The following is a 15,799-nucleotide window of genomic DNA, read 5'->3' as shown; positions in this document are numbered from 1 at the left end:
TTGCAGTTTATTTTTATATTTAATACCAGTAATATTTAATAAGGTAAAGAGATCAAAGTGGAAAAAAATCTATATAAATTTGTCATGAATGTTCTCATTAAAGTATTAAACAAAGATTACTGAACAATGCAAAGGAAATTAAATGACCTTTTGTTTTTCAGCCAGTGTTTCATATTCTTACTTAAACTGCCAGTAAAATTATAAAGATAACATCATCTAACTAAACCATGTTCTTTTCATTCACAGAAAATGTCCACTAATATTTAAACAGTAACTTATGAATAATAGTGAAACTGATTTATTAGTTAGGATTCACTCTACATTATTCCATTTTAAATGATTCCTAGATGCCCTAAGGAAGAATGTGGATGCTATAGAAACCTCAATTTCATAAGGTCAGTTGCAACTAAATTGTTGCAGAGGATGGCAAATAAGAAACAGATTCTTCATTTAACTAAAATAATATTTTATTGTTTATTCTCTCCCAAATCTTTTATACCTGTTTCAAAAAGGACTCATAAATTATACTTACTCATTTTATTAATTAGAAAAGTAGTTCTTATCTTTTTATTGAACTGACAAAGGTTAATATTTGTAAACAAAATAATCAGAGGAAATGGAGAATGTTATCTTTAATTTAGTAGAAATTTACTGAGTAGTTTCGATTAAGATATTCAACCATGCACTAAAGTAATTTTCAAATATTTAGTTTTGATGTTAATAACATGCTAATTTATTTTAAATCTGTGTTACTAATATAATTACACATATATACATCTAACAATACATAGTTTTTAGAATTAATTATATATAACATAATGTATTGATGCCTAAGTAATAAGCAATCTAAATACAAATACTTATATTTGAAGACTTAGCTAATACCACTACTTCATGTGAATTTTATATCACAACAATCTAGACCATAGTATATATCAAATAGCCAATTAATTAGGCCATTCAAATATTTTTTTAATGACTAAATAGTCCCAACCTTGGGAATGAAAGTGTGTAGTTTTAGGAAGGTGAAAAATAGAGAAAATTTCAGATGGGAAGATCCACGGTGATTTGGGGAATTTGAGTCAGAAATCAATCATGGAATCCAATCAGATCCATAAAGTACCAGTGTCCAGAGAGTAGTTAAATAGGGCTTGGAGCACAAGGTTGAATGCAAGAGGCCTGAAAGCACTTTGCATGCTGGTGGCTGAGGAGGAGTGGTTTAGAACCAGAGAAGAGAGACTTCCCTGGCAGTCCAGTGACTGACTCTGAGCTCCCAGTGCAGGAACTATATTCTACATGCCACAACTAAAGATTCCACATGCCTCAATGAAGACAACTAATACCTGGTGATTCCTTGGTGGCTCAGACGGTAAAGAATCTGCCTGCAATGCGGGAAACCTGGGTTCCATCCCTGGGTTGAGAAGATCCTCTGGAGGAGGGCATGCCAACCTACTCCAGTGTTCTTGTCTGGAGAATCCCCATGGACAGAGAAGCCTGGCAGGTTACAGTCCATGGGGTCTCAAAGAGTCAGGCATGACTGAGCCACTAAGCCCACATAAGACCTGTGCAGCCAAATAAATAAATATTAAAAAATAAATCTGCTCAGTTGTGCCCAACTCTTTGCAACCCTGTGGACTGTAGCCCATCAGGCTCCTCTGTCCATGGGATTTCCCAGGCAAGCATACTGGTGCAGGTTGCCATTTCCTTCTCCAGGGGACTTTCCCCACTCAGGGGTGGAACCCACATCTCCTTCATCTCTTGCATTGGTAGACAGGTTCTTTTCCACTAGCTCCACCTGGAGAGCCCTAAATCCAAAGAAGAAAGACCACATTTGGAGCCTATGAAAAACCGAATGTCTTGACAACTGGTAACTAACTACATTTGCACTCCCCTTCCCCCTTCCCTCCTGTCTCTGAAGAACAATTGTTTCCCTGCATTTATTTCCAGGGTGATCCCCCTCAATGTGAGTACAGGGTTCTCACTGTTTTTGTCTTCTACAGCTGGACCACTGTTTCTTGTCTCTTTTGCCATGTTTATCCTCATTGTCCTGTTTACCTCCTTCCTCTTGATTATGACAAAGTCAGGCCTATCCATGAAAACGCTTCCCTAAGCTTTCCTAGTTTTAAAGGGTGTCTAGTTGATTCTTGTTTCAACCTTGTATGCTTGTTCATTCCCTGTAAATATTCACACACATGTTACTCAAAATGCTTTATTATTTTCTGTAATTCCTGGTTTGCATAAACACTAACATGAAGTAATGTATACATTAATTATGCTTTGCCATTTACTTAGCTCTGGTTTCTGTGAAGGAAAATGCCATCATTTTTAGTTTCTGATCTTAAAATAACTCACTTTGAAATGCTATAAAACCTTAATGAACATTCAAATTCATATAAATTATTTAAGCTATAATTTCCTACCCTAAACAGTCATTAGATTAACATGCATCCTTAGATTTCTTTCCAGCTGTACCAAATTAGTTTTTTCTGAGTCTTTTTAGTTTATGATTTCAGGCAACGCAGACAGTATTGCCTTCCTAAGTTGTATTCTAAGGTTACAAGCAGCAATCTGACTTTAAAATGCCATTTAGCATGTTTCCTCCAGTTAGCATTCATGTAATAAAAACTCAGTTTTAGCCAAAGAATTACAGAGTGTATAACATTGCCTGATTTTCTTATTTAGAGACGAGGAAACTGAAATATAAAAAATTGGATGAAGTGCTCAGGGTTGCAAAAGGAAATCTGTATTTTAGGATGTTCTTTCTGCTTTCTTCATTCCTTTTCAAAAGCAAGGGTAACAGAATGGTTTTGTTTGACTAGTAATGAAGAAGTAAAGAAATCAAGCATTTGAAATGATAGCATTTTAAAATTAAATATTAACCTTAAATTTTCATTTTTTAAAAACTATGCAGTATCTCAGAATCTATACATTCCAATAAATGTTTTTCAGGGCATCCTTGATTTTATTTTTCACTACATTCTTTTTCTGAGTGTTTCAATCTCCAGAAGACAGCAAGGAAGAATCATTGTCATCTGTTCTAATAAATGTATTTTCTTGTTCTTATATTTCTCTTTCTAACCTTTCGATTTGAGCTCTTTCTGTTTCTCTCACATTTCTTAGCAATTCATTCCACACACCTCACTCTGCTAGTTATTAACGTTTCCTCCCTGACAATTCTTTATGTCTTCTCTTGAAAGGGACACCCTGCTGCTGTCATTACTTGTTGTTTAGATTTCCTTCAGATGTCCCCTTTTGTCAGCTACCCAGTTTCCAGTTTGCAGGGAACCTGTGGATGGCAATATTTCTGTCTTCTTTTTTTATTTTTACTCAAAATACTTAGAATTCTGTTTGCATAATAATGATGATAGGTATATTGCATTTATAAATTACCCTTCATTTGGTGGACTCAATGTAATTTATGTGCATAAATTCATTAATAGTCTCAATTTTCCGTGAGATGGTGGATCAGTGTGTTTTTTCTCTCCGTGAGTGAAAAGGAGGGGAATTAGGAAGACAGTATTTGGAAGCACTGTTCATCTAGAAACATGATGCTGGGGCAGAGTCTAATAGGACAGATTTTAGGGGAACAGTGCCAAAACCCGTGTCAAAACCACACTCCGCTAATTTTAAGAAAACGATACGAAGTGGAATAAAATAACCAGAAAATCGGTTTTATTTCAAAAGACTCTCTACTTTCAGTTTCCTCTCCCCCACTAGCATGTCTGGCTCTTTTTTGTTTGTTTGTTTTGCCATACACTGACATGAACCCACCATGGGTGTGCATGTTTTCCCCTTCCAGAACCCCCCTCCCACCTCCCTGCCCACATGTCTGGCTCTTTACAGATGAAATTTATTGATCCCTGATCCATCAGGATGGCTAGTGCAGTGGGGGAAGTGATCTCAGAGCCAAAGTAGAAGCCCCAAGTTGGGACCTGCACAGAGATGCCTCTGCTCAATTCTCCGCATCAGAGGAAGTCACAGGGCCAAAACGGATTCAAGGGACAGGGAAACAGACTCCACCTCTGGAGGGAAGGATGTGAGGAAGTGTGAGACCACTGTCTACCACAGTGGAGTTCCAATAGCATCCACTATAGAAGTTAGCTCCAGGTATTAGATTATATTTTGCAGGTGAGGAAATCCAGACAGGTGATATATGAATGTCATATATCACACACCTTGTTAGAAGAAAAAACCAAACCAGAATCTAGGTCTCCTGATTGATATTCTACTACTATTTGAGCTCTGCTATGGTGTTTGGGGCTTACCTGATGGCTCAGATGGTAAAGAATCTGCCTGCAATACAGGAGACCTGGGTTCGATCCCTGGGTTGGGAAGATCCCCTGAAGGATAGCATGGTATCGCATTCCAGTATTCTTGCCTGGAGAATCCCCATGGACAGAAGAGCCTGGCAGGCTGCAGTCTATGGGGTCGCAAAGAATAGGACACAGCTGAGTGACTTAGCACACATGCGTGGTGTTTCTACTCTGTAGTTGAATGTCAGAAGTAACTTTTGTTGGCTATTGAATGTTAATCCTCAGGACTTTTAACATGTTTGGTATGAATTCCATTACGTACTAAAGAAAAATACAATCAAATGTTAACTGATCACTGAAATTTTGACTTTCCCATTTAAAATCAGTTTTAATGTGAAATTAACAAATGGAAAGCTTTGTTTCTTATATGTTCTGTGTAGGGCCATGACATAAAAGCATTCTTGGATCAGATAAAGACTCCATAGGTAGACAAACTAAAAACTTAATAATGAAAGATTAAACATGGAAGACTCTCATAGTCAGACCAACTATTTACTATCAGTCTTACTAAGATACATCAACAGAACAAACATATGAAAACAAAAGTATGTGGTATCTTGGATATTTCTCTTTTTAAAATTTATATGGCTTTATTTTTTAAAATTTATTTGTTTGTTTAGTTATTTTTGGCTGTGCCAGGTCTTTGTTGCTGCTTGCCGGTTTTCTCTAGTTGTGGTGAATGGGGTTTACTCTCTAGATGTGGTACATGGGCTTCCCATTGCAGTGGCTTCGCTTGTTGCGGCTCACAGGCTCTAGAGAACAGGTTCAGTAGTTGTTCCACATCAGCTTACTTGCCCTGCAGCACGTGGGCTCTTAGTTCCCAGACCAGGGATTGAACCCATGGCTTCTGCATTGGCAGACAGGTTTTTAACCACTGAACCACCAGGGAAGTCCCTCCTGGATATTTCTTGAACATTATCTTTAAAACATTTTGCGACTGAAACTGCTAATGTAGGATCTGGAACACAATGTTTATAGACATCATAATAACACGATAGGTTTGTTGAGCATTACCTACATGCCTGCCACTGTTCAAAGTTCTGTATATACGTTATTTCATTTAATCCTCAAAAACCCATGAAGTACTATTATTGTTTCCATTTTATTGATGATGAAATAGTGAGTGATTGAGGTAGGATCTGAACCTGGGCAGGTGAAATCCACTATCTGTTCCTTCAGCTACTACACAAAAATCCTGTCCCAACCTCATTGCTTACCAGCTCTGTGACTTTGGTCAGGTCACACAAATTCACTAAGCCTTAATTCTACCACTGAATAATGGTAATAACAGTACCCATCTCCATAAGCTGTTTGGACAGTCCGCTGGAGTGATGTACAAGAATGTGGATTTCTTGGGGGAGAGCATCAGATTCTCAAAGGGATATGTAGCATCAACCATAAGGGTCTGGGATATGTAACATTGAGAACCATAGGGATATATGATATCAAGAACCATAAGGGTTAAGGGCCACTACACAAAATAGCCAGCTTTAATTACTGGATGGAGATTTCTATTTTTTAGGGTGAAAAATCAAGGTAAGAAAATAAGAGGTAGTTTTCTCAGAACATGAAAAATCATTACTTACATAAAACTCAAACGTTCATTTTGGCTCCCTTGCGATTCAAGGGAGCAGACCTTCTCTGGTGGCTTATACTTTGGTTTCTGTCTTTCATGGAATCTAGAGAGAGACTGGGTAAACATATAATCCCTGATGGCCAATGAAATTCACTAACCTGAATAGGCAGAAAATCAGTACAAGTGGTTTCCCCCACTTTTTTCTTTCTTATATTTCCCCATTTTTTGAAGTTGTTTTGAGGAATGCAATGCTGATTTTTTTTCTGTGTGTGTATTTTCAGTATCCCAAACACAAAGTGAAGTGATCTGGAGATGATAAAAACATCAGCTTGCAAGTTTTTTTTGCACTCTTCACATTAAGCCTATGATAAAAGGTCCACTGGAGGGCTGTGTTCAGTGTCTAAAGTGAATGCTTTAAATATAATGATATAATCAAAATCATTTTTCCCTAGTAACTACTGTTGTGCTCATTTGAGTGGATTCCAGTGTAGTTGTTTTTCCTTTTACATTATGCTTTGTGTATAAATATAAGTGAGATGCGTTAGTTCATGTATAACAGGTATCTAGCTAATAATTTACTTGGCTCATTATTTATCTCTGTCAATATAAATGTCTGCCTTTTCCCATTCTTGGTTCATAGCCATTATTCTAATAATGTTAGTTCTGCATTTTAAGAATTCCCACATGGAGCTGCTGAAAATTGCTTAGAAGTACTTCATACCAGAAAGGTTAAATCTCAAAGAATTTTGGTCTTGGATCTAGCAGGCTAAATTGCTCCTAACAACATTATATTAATTAATGTCAGGTCAAGCTATTTCCTTTCCTTTGTGCTCAGTTCCAAGTACCCCAGCAAGTTATCTTGGCTGTGCCAACCACAAACTGATTTGAACCGCAGAGGTTGAATGGATTGAAACTACTTGCTATTCTAAAAATAGCTATTTAGTTACAGATTTGATGATGTTTTATCATCTTTCAGAATCATTTTTAACAGTAAATCAACTCTTTAAAAAACTGGTTTGAAGTTGCCTAGATACCATCTTTTCCTCCTTTCCCTAGATACTTGTGTAAATGTCAGAGGATGGAATTAGTCTAGATCTAGCCCTGGATGTTTTTGCCCTTTGGAAACTGTGATCGTATTTTTCATTTTTTTGAAGGCTGATTTTATTTTAAATTTTTAATTGGAGGGAAATTGCTTTACAATTTTGTGTTGGTTTCTGCCATACAACAACATGACTCAGTCATAAATATACATGTGTCCCTTCCCTCTTTGAACCTCCCTCCCTCACACCCCTCTGTGTTATCCCAGAGCACTGGGTTGAGCTCCCTGTGTTGTACAGCAACTTCTCACTAGCTACCTAAATTACATATGGTACTCTTGCCTGGAAGATCCCATGGATGGAGGAGCCTGGTAGGCTGCTGTCCAAGGGGTCGTGAAGAGTCGGACACGACTGAGCGACTTCACTTTCACTTTTCACTTTCATGCATTGGAGAAGGAAATGGCAACCCACTCCAGTGTTCTTGCCTGGAGAATCTCACGGACGGTAGAGCCTGGTGGGCTGCTGTCTATGGGGTTGCACAGAGTCGGACACGACTGAAATGACTTAGCAGCAGCAGCAGCAGCAATGTGTATATTTCAGTGCTACTCTCTCAATTTGTCCCACCCTCTTTCCTTCACTGTGTCCAAAGTCTGCACTGTATGTCTGCGTCTCTATTCATGCTCTGCAAATAGGTTCATCAGTACCATTTTTCTAGTTTCCACATATATATGTGTTAATATATTAATATAATATTTATTTTTCTCTTTCTGACATACTTCACTCTGTATAGCAGACACTAGGTTCATCATGCTTTTCTTGTCAGCCTCAGCAGGACAGCATGGGCTTCAGAACTGAAGGCAAAAGGGGAGGTGTGCATGCGTGCTAAGTCGCTTCGGACTCTTGTGATCCCATGGACTGTAGCCTACAAGGCTCCTCTGTCCATTGGATGCGCAGGCAAGAATGCTGATGTGGGTTGCCATGTCCTCCTCCAGGGGCTCTTTCACACCCAGAGACACTGCGTCTCTTAGGTCTCCAGCATTGGCAGGCAGGCAGGATCTTCACCACTAGTGCCACCTGTGTGCTTAGTCGCTCAGCTGTGTTCAACTCTTTGCAACCCCATGGTCTGTAAACCTCTGCCCTTGGGGATTCTCCAGGCAAGAGTACTGGAGTGGGTTGCCATTTGCTCCTCCAAGGTATAATAGCTCTTCTTGAACATCTACTATTTTGAGCCCTACCTAATGGTTTTTGGACCACATTGTTTATAGTGGGAATGGAAAGAACAGGAAATCAAAGAGATTTCTAATTGTCCATGGAATTCTCCAGGCAAGAATACTGGAGTGGGTAGCCTTTCCCTTCTCCAGGGGGTCTTCCCAACCCAGGGATCGAACCCAGGTCTTGCTGAATTGCAGGAAGATTCTTTACCAGCTGAGCCACAGGGGAAGCCCCCAAGGGAAAGGAGGATGCTAAATGGATGAATCATGATAAGTTCACTGCCCACTTAGGCATCCCCTGTTCTGGTCCTGAGATTCTCCCCAGGACACTGCTCAAGTCGTCCTGACATAAGCCACTTGGGCTTTGAGTGGAGCCCTGTTTCAGGCCCACTCACAGTGTGAGAACGGTCCTTGTGAAACTGAGTAACCAACTGATTGATGGTCTACTTGTGGTTTAGTACACTAACCGAAGCATTTTTACTTTCAGGAAGTTGGAAGTTCAAGTGAGCTTTAACCCATGAATTGAATTCTTCTAGGCGTGATAGATACGTGCTTATTATAGCCATAGTTATCTAAGAGTTTCTCAACCAAGTGGATAAGAATGAGGTCATAATTTGTGAAAGTCTCATTAGGAGAATATCATTAGCTAAGCCTTAGATGATAAAAATTCAATAATACAGAGAATTTTTCAAATTTACTTATGATATATTTCTAGAGAAAGGTTTTATCAATACACTTTTCAAGAAGAATAGAGGAAAAATGTGAAAACTTTGAAGAGATTTAAATAGAAACCAAATTAAATATCGATTGTATCAATAAGTCTTTCGTCACCACTGAGTGATGTTTTGCCTTGTACCTTGTAGGTTATAATGAAATCAGCTTTATAGTGAGTCACTGTATCTACATCAAAGGGCCTGAAACTGGACTGCAGTGTTAGAACCTGAGCTTTCTAAAATTTATCTCAAAATGATGGCTGCAGTTAAAGGGTCCTAGTCGATAATACAATTTGTGCTGCCATTTCTGTTCGTGATTTTGGAGGACGGCACTAGGACATATTCGGAGTCTAAACTAAATTTTGATTTCTCCACTGGGCATTAGATGGCAGTATTACTCAAGACATGCAGAGCTGACTTGTGTTACAGCTATTTCTAAAGGTACTCATAATTCTCCTAAGAGCGTTTCATGAAATAGTTATTTATCCTGCATTTTCTGCTTCTGCAAAGGGAAAGCATAAAACGTACCGCAAGTCTGGCTTTGTAATCTTTTGCCTCTTCCATTTACTTTTATTTTAAGGAAGCTGCTATAAGACAAGTGACTCTATTTCCAGTTGGTTATTTCTGATGTTAAGTGGCCAAAATGTTCCTTTTGTAATTTTTAAATAGTTTTTCTCTTCCTGTGGCTACAACTGCATATGTGTAAATGATTGAAATTTCAAGAGAAGTTTCATTAGAGAATGACCAATGTTAAGCATTATGTGTAATGATCACATGTAAATCTTATTCCAGACACACCATTTAAAGGGGATAGACTGCTACCTCTGACTGGAATCCCTGGTGGTGGTGATGGTATAGTTGCTAAGTCATGTCTGACTCTTGCAACCCCACGGACTGTAGCCCGCCAGGCTCCTCTGACCATGGGATTTCCCAGGCAAGAATTCTGGAGTGGGTTGCTATTTTCTTTTGTGTGCATGGGCAACCGATTTAACCCCCTGTGCCTCAAACTGCCCACCTGTAAAATAGTAATACTAGTTTTATACTAGTTTCTATCTCATAGTCTTTAGGAGGAAGTAAATTTATATACATAAAGTGCTTAGAACAGTATCTTGCATACAGGAAGCACTATATAAGTGTTTGCTGGTGATAAAGATGGTGATGAGATGTCATGGTAATTCTAACACCTGCCTGCCGGAGTATCTTTTATGTTTTATTTATCTTTTATGTCTGATGTTTTCTGTCTCAAGCATTTTGCAGTAGACACCATTCAGGAATGACATTTGTAAAAAGTGAGCTCTCTTGACTGCTCTCACCAAGCAGATCGACAGTCAATGGAGCCAAACAGACGGCATCATGATTTGGGTATCACACAATTGGGGATTCTTTTCAGCAGTAACCAAACTCAGAGGTGACTCTTCCTACTGGAAATGTCATGGCATCAGTTTCCCCCCATGCCCGCAGCAGAACCGAGCGCAGGGCACAGATCTGGGAGCACACGGAGGGGTCATGCATGCAGCCGTCAGAGAGGACGGGGTAGCAACAGGAGGCACGGAGAGAGAAGCCATTTTCAGGGACATGAGTAATCCTTGGCAGGCATTCAGAGGGGCACTTTGGAGGAGAGTTGGAAGATCATTTACTGTGGGAGACAAAGACTGGGATATTGAAAGAGAACTGCTGAGATACTGCAGATAACATCTGAGACTTCTCAGCCCGGATGCTGGGAGGCATCCTACCCCCAGGAGAAGAACATTGTGAAGGACTCCAAACATGGGAAGCAGAACCTAGAGATTAAAAGAGCACCGTAAATCAGATGCTTCATATCCTAATGGTTTTCACCAATTCTCAATGAGGAGAAAGTTTATTTTCTATGATATGGATGATGAAAAAAATAGCTAGTATTTTAAAAAGCTAGGTACATGCCAAGTACTTCATTTGTATTATTTTATGTCATCCACCATGTAACTGTAAGGTATTCTTTCCTATTATGATCCTCAGGGGTAAACTGAAATTGAGAGATGTTAAGCAACTTGCCTAAGGTAATTCAGTGCCAGTGCATCTGTTTATTGATTAGTAAAACTGAATATAAGGTTTTAGTATGCTGGTTCAATCATTCTTCATGAAGTCTTTTATTGTTTCCTAAAGCTCTGAGTTATGGAACTCTTGTAGGCAATTTTGTAGATACTTTTGTATTGTTGCAGACACAGAAGGACTGAAAGGATTCTACCTGATGATTTCAGTAAAGGTACTGGGTCCAAAGGCAGGAAAACAAAATAAGTAGCTGTCTTTAGAGAATATTGCCTTCATAGAACTGACAGTGATCTGGGTGTGTTACATGTAAGTGTGTCTGTACCCGTCCCCAACACACATATGCACACACATACGTACATTCAGGTATATATTTGTATTTATGTATGTATATGAACATTTATATCCATGCATATGGATCTTGCCTTCATTATGCCTTCTATGTCATTCAGTCAAAATTAAATATAGGATAGTTTTCATCATTCCAAGACTGGGATTTCAGGAACTCTAGACATGACTTAATGTTTTATATCTTTTAATTTTCTAATTTTCATTTCAATGTTTACATTTGACCTTATCTTCCTTTATTCCTCCCATTCATATATATTATCAAATGGATCAACCCTGGATTCTAATGTTAATATCTATTCATGGCATGGATGGCATCACCAACTCAATGGACATGAGTTTGAGCAAGCTTTGGGAGATAGGGAACAACAGGGAAGCCTGGGATGCTGCAGTCCATGGGGTCGCAAAGAGTCGGACCAACTGAGTGACTTAACAGCAACAAATTCATGGAAATCAAGTTTGTCATTTAAACATTTCCTAAAATAACCTTTCTAATAGGGAGTTAAACCTCATTTAAAGGATTTTTTTTTAACTTGAAGTAATCAGAATACAAGTATCATTTTAAGTCTCCCTGACATCCCTTTCCCTCTTATATTCCATAAAATTTATCATTTGCGTTCAGTGAAGTTCCCAGTGACTTTTTGTAGGGCTTGAAACTGACACGAAAGAAAAAAAAAAAGACTCATCGCCACAGTGGTGGGATATAATGTCTGAAACCACTGTTTACAAAATCCGTTAGTGTTTACAGCTCTGCCACTTTCCTTCATGGTCTGCAAAGCATTTTAGCTCAGACTGAGTTATTCTTTCATAGCAACCAATTTTCTATAGTGTGGATATCTCTTCAACTTGGAAAACTCCAAAGGGAGTTCTGAGGTCTTCCATGTGAAGGCCAGGTAATTCTTTAGCGATGCCAGGCAGGGAGCTCTGTACATGGTGATTTGTTTGCGATGCCCAGAGAGACATACATCCTGTCCAAATGGTATCACGGATGACAGTGTCTGCTTTCTACTCAACTGTTCAAAAGCTTGTTTCATTAATTCTATCAGACAATTCTGTTTCTCTGTAACAATTCTTGGCACACTTTCCTCTTCAGATCTTCCATACCTGCAAACAATTCATGTGTGAATATATATGCATATTGGAAAATGCGATTTGGATGGAACCAGCACTTGGGCTAAAAACATCTACACAATTTACCTATAAAATGAGCCAATAAAAGAAAGTGAAAGTGTTAGTCACTCAGTTGTGTCTGACTCTTTGCAACCCCATGGACTGTAGCCCCTCCAAGCTCCTCTGTTCATGGGATTCTCCAGGCAAGAATACTGGAGTGGGTTGCCATTTCCCTCTCCAGGGCATCTTCCCAACCCAGGTATAGAACTCAGGTTTCCCAAATTGCAGGCAGACTCTTTACCATCTGAGCCAACAGGGAAAGCCGTAAAGTGAGTCAATCAGTTCAGTTCAGTTGCTCAGTTGTGTCCGACTCTTTGTGACCCCATGAACCACAGCACACCAGGCCTCCCTGTCCATCACCAACTCCCAGAGTTTACCCAAACTCATGTCCGTTGAGTTGGTGATGCCATCCAACCATCTCATCCTCTGTTGTCCCCTTCTCCTACTGCCCTCAATCTTTCCCAGCATCAGGGTCTTTTCCAATGAGTCAGCTCTTCGCATCAGGTGGCCAAAGTATTGGAGTTTCAGCTTCAACATCAGTCCTTCCAATGAACACCCAGGACTGATCTCCTTTAGGATGGACTGGTTGGATTTCCTTGCAGTCCAAGGGACTCTCAAGAGTCTTCTCCAACACCACAGTTCAAAAGCATCAATTCTTCAGCACTCAGCTTTCTTTATAGTCCAACTCCCACATCCATACATGACTACTGGAAAAACCATAGCCTTGACTAGATGGACCTTTGTTGACAAAGTAATGTCTCTGCTTTTTAATATGCTGTCTAGGTTGGTCATAACTTTCCTTCCAAGGAGTATGCGTCTTTTAATTTCATGGCTGCAATCACCATCTGCAGTGATTTTGGAGCCCAGAAAAATAAAGTCAGCCACTGTTTCCCCATCTATTTGCCATGAAGTGATGGGACCAGATGCCATGATCTTAGTTTTCTGAATGTTGAGCTTTAAGCCAACTTTTTCACTCTCTTCTTTCACTTTCAAGAGGCTCTTTAGTTCCTCTTCACTTTCTGCCATAAAAGTGAGTCAATACTTACTCATTAAAATACTTACTACACAAGATGTCAAGCAAAGCCAGGAATCCAGTGAGTTACGGAAGGTGCCTGCACAGAAGGCCCTTGCAGGGTCCTGAGAGGGAATGCCCCCTTAAAGTTCATGCCTGAGAAGTCTCTCTTGCTTTACCCTGGTCCCATCCCTCATCCTCCCAGGCAGCTTCAACCTATACCATCATACATTCAGATCATTTTCATGAAGTGATACTGTCATTTGATAGATTTTTAAAAAATTAATTCTGCTAAAGACACAAGCTGAAGTTGTGTCTTTACAGTTACATACATAAATGAGACTTCAGATGGTGGCTGCCTCCAACTGGATTTTCCTAGGTGCTCTGTGCCTGACAATGCTAAATTTCTAGATCTTAAAAATATCAGGGTTTCACTGTAGTAGATTACGCAGGTGTTGGCTACACCTATTCTTAATTCAATGGCAAATAAGGTGTGTGGATGGCAGGAAGAAACTTTGAAATAGGACCATTAATTCTAGTGGAATAAAGTTTGAGGAAACAGACATATGCTTTTGAATCAGTGGTTTCTTTTTGCTTTATCAGAAAAAGGCTACCAAATCTCAAAATAATTCCCTTTCCCAAAAGTACAATATTACTTTTGGGGGGTGGGGGGAATCTTACACACATGGACAACAGAAAACTTAGTTTCTTGTTAAAATACATAAGATTGTGCTGAAAGGCAAATCAATTTATATTTTTTATTAATTCTGGATTAAAAGAATCACATATTTTAAAACAGATTGCATACTAAATGGAGAGCAACTTGTGAACATATCTGTTATTTAGGATGTTTTTCCCCTTTTAGTAGGATTCCTCTTAGCTTCACCACAGCCAAGTAGTATTAGTAATGGCTGTCAGCCAGCACCCAGAAACAACATCACTTAGTAGAAATGGATGCTGTGATTCTGGTCTTTAGAACTGAAATCTAAGCATATATGCCTACTTTTCTAAACTTATGAAGAATGGTGAATAGGGAGGTGATTCAGGTGAAGAAATAACACTAGCAACATTAACCAACATTAAGCTTCTCCAATGAAATATTGATTTTGAATGGTTAAAGATAGGCCCTGTTGTATGCAGGGAAACACTGTTTAATCAAAGACAGGCATTACAAGCTTCCCCTGATACCAAGAAGGAGAGTGTTCCTATGAAAACTTTTGGAAGCCAAAGTGGCTTAAATCAAAGAAGCACATATCTTAGGATACATCTTATTAACAGATGCGCAAAATAAATCGAGATAAAGCACAGATGCTCAGACAGTTCAAAGCTATGGTGACTGGGTGTTGAGGTGCTAAGTGTAGGTTCTGGGGAAGGAGTTGGCAGGGACACTCTGGTTCCTGGGGGTAGTAGTTCAGCAGATGCTGAACACAATTTTCATTTTTTACTGTAAAAATGAAAATACTTTTCTGATTTCTTTCAGCCATGAAAAACTGGTGCAGAACTTTCATAAGAATAAAATTCAAAAAGCAGGAGATAACTTTCTTTCTTTTAAAAATACTTTATATACATATATATAAAATGTTCACTATCTTAGAGGTCCCAAAGCCTTTCTTTACTTTATTCAGTCTCTTATTTGACAGTTGGTATATGCTAAGTGCTAAGTCGCTTCAGTCGTGTCTGACTCTTTGCAACCCCATGGACTGTAGCCCTCCAGGCTCCTCTGTCCATGGGATTGTCCAGGCAGTTTCTTCAAATACCTAACCTAGCACTTATGTAGAGCTGCCATTACATTTTGGGGAACCACATATAAGCAATTAAAAAAAATATTGAGTAATACACATTTAAGGACCTACTGGCTGCCTGTCACAGTAGGTCCTTAAATGTGATAAAAACAAAGATAAACACAGCCTCTATTTTCTGTCTTCAAGGAGCTTAAGGAGAACAAACCACCACACAAACAGCAGTGTGCAGAGGTAGAAGTGCCAGTTGGGAGCTGAGTATGGACCTAGCTGATGTCATAGTCCACTTAGAAGACTGTTATGGCTCCCAAATGCCACACGTAGACTTGTCTTGCATATCTGTTTGTTTGATGCTAATAATAATGTGCATCTACAAAAAAAAGAGAGAAAATGTACTTTGACCTCAAGAGATTATAGCACATCCTTTAAAGCAAGGCTGGTCTTTCACATGAATGAGAATCAAACATATTTCCCTCTCTCTGTTTTTTTTATCTTCCTATCCTGTCTAGCCCTGCACTTCCCAGCAACTCACTACTTCACAGGATTTCCCGGTGTTCTCCTATCTCCAGTGTCTGGAGGGCTAACAGAGCCTCCACCATAAGACCTTCTCCTCTAGAACTGGGTCTTTTTCTGTAAGAGGGCGCACGGGTAAATG

General features: G+C 39.2%; 1 long non-coding RNA gene across 3 annotated transcripts in view; it reads left to right on the top strand.

Moving 5' to 3' along the window:
* LOC145530205 (uncharacterized) overlaps positions 1–15,799 on the top strand; it is a 441,959-nt gene that overhangs the window by 109,489 nt on the left and 316,671 nt on the right. The gene's annotated exons all lie outside the window — the stretch shown is intronic.

The sequence above is a fragment of the Giraffa tippelskirchi genome, chromosome 12 (assembly GCF_054371585.1).
Source record: "Giraffa tippelskirchi isolate mGirTip1 chromosome 12, T2T-mGirTip1v1.2.pri, whole genome shotgun sequence".
Lineage (NCBI taxonomy): Eukaryota > Metazoa > Chordata > Mammalia > Artiodactyla > Giraffidae > Giraffa > Giraffa tippelskirchi.
The sequence above is the reverse complement of the archived record's forward strand: the minus strand, read 5'-3'. Positions and strand labels throughout refer to the sequence as shown.